Source organism: Tenrec ecaudatus, unplaced genomic scaffold (genome assembly GCF_050624435.1).
Source record: "Tenrec ecaudatus isolate mTenEca1 unplaced genomic scaffold, mTenEca1.hap1 Scaffold_721, whole genome shotgun sequence".
NCBI lineage: Eukaryota > Metazoa > Chordata > Mammalia > Afrosoricida > Tenrecidae > Tenrec > Tenrec ecaudatus.
Window position 1 is genome coordinate 253964 of NW_027459616.1, and position 1730 is coordinate 255693.

The 1730-nt window shown below is 39.4% G+C and overlaps 1 pseudogene; it reads left to right on the top strand.

Moving 5' to 3' along the window:
- Positions 1–497: 497 nt before the first annotated feature.
- On the top strand, positions 498–1515 carry LOC142436864 (cyclin-C pseudogene; annotated as a pseudogene).
- Positions 1516–1730: the final 215 nt, after the last annotated feature.

Consider the following 1730-nt stretch of genomic DNA (forward strand, 5'->3'; position numbering starts at 1 on the left):
TGAGTTGGACTTCTAACTGCAAGATCAGAAGTTCGAAACTCCCCCCACCCCACCCCCACTCCCCAAGAGAAATATGAGATTTTCTACTCCTGTAACGATTTACAGCCTTGGAAACCCACAGGGGCAGTTCTATACTCTGTCCAAAGGGTTGCTATATGTCATAATTGATTGCAGAGTAGTGAGGTTTTCTTGATTGATATAAATAATTTTTGGTGAGTATTGAAAAAACCAGTCAATATTATTTTTAATACACATCAAAGAAGGTCCACATTAATTGTTCACACAACCCTGCCACCTTCTTTCTTTATTCCCTTGCCTCTCACTCTCCTTTCTTCCTCCCTATGGTCTTTTATCTCATTCTTTTTCTTTCAAGGGTTAGCCTAGGAGTGGGGAAGTCTGAGTAATTCTTAACCAAAAGACTAAATTGGGGTTGCCGCCGCGGAGCGGAGTGGAGCTGGTTGCAGTCACGGAGCTCGGGTACCGAGCGGGCTGGGTCTATGGTCGCTCCGCGGGTCGCTCCGCCGGCTGGTGCTTCTTCATCAGGACAAGCTGTGTTCCATGGCAGGGAACTTTTGGCAGAGCTCCCACTATTTGCAATGGATTTTGGATAAACAAGACCTTCTGAAGGAGCGCCAAAAGGACTTAAAATTTCTCTCAGAAGAAGAGTATTGGAAACTACAAATATTTTTTACAAATGTTATTCAGGCATTAGTTGAACATCTTAAATTAAGACAGCAAGTTATTGCCACTGCTACAGTCTATTTCAAGAGATTCTATGCCAGGTATTCTCTGAAAAGTATAGATCCCGTATTAATGGCTCCTACTTGTGTGTTTTTGGCATCCAAAGTAGAGGAATTTGGAGTAGTCTCAAATACAAGGTTGATTGCTGCTGCTACTTCTGTATTAAAAACTAGATTTTCATATGCCTTTCCAAAGGAGTTTCCTTATAGGATGAATCATGTATTAGAATGTGAATTTTATCTTTTAGAACTAATGGATTGTTGCTTGATAGTGTATCATCCTTATAGACCTTTGCTCCAGTATGTGCAGGACATGGGCCAAGAAGACATGTTGCTTCCCCTGGCATGGAGGATAGTGAATGATACCTATCGAACGGAGCTTTGCCTACTGTACCCTCCTTTCATGATAGCTTTAGCTTGCCTACATGTGGCCTGTGTTGTACAGCAGAAAGATGCCAGACAATGGTTTGCTGAGCTTTCTGTGGACATGGAAAAGATTTTGGAAATAATCAGGGTCATTTTAAAACTCTATGAACAGTGGAAGAATTTTGATGAGAGAAAAGAGATGGCAACTATTCTTAGTAAGATGCCCAAACCAAAACCACCTCCAAACAGTGAAGGAGAGCAGGGTCCAAATGGAAGTCAGAACTCTAGCTACAGCCAGTCTTAGAACATTCCGAAGATTTTCATAGTGGACCACTTGGAAATAAACCATTGGACAGATTTCAGTAATGTCTTCAATGGAACACAAATGAAAATGAATAGTTGGTTTCTGTCAAGAACTTTGGGAAGTGATTTATTTTTGCAAAATAATTTTCCTTACCTGGTTTGATTTTACTGCATCATTGATTAAAACCTCTTAATTATAAAAATTTTGAAAGTTTCTAAGGAACCTGCAGATAGACAGACATAGACATATCAAGATTTATAGCTCTTTGATTAGTATAATTTTTAAGTTGAATAATATAATTTTAAAATTTGGATTTGTAG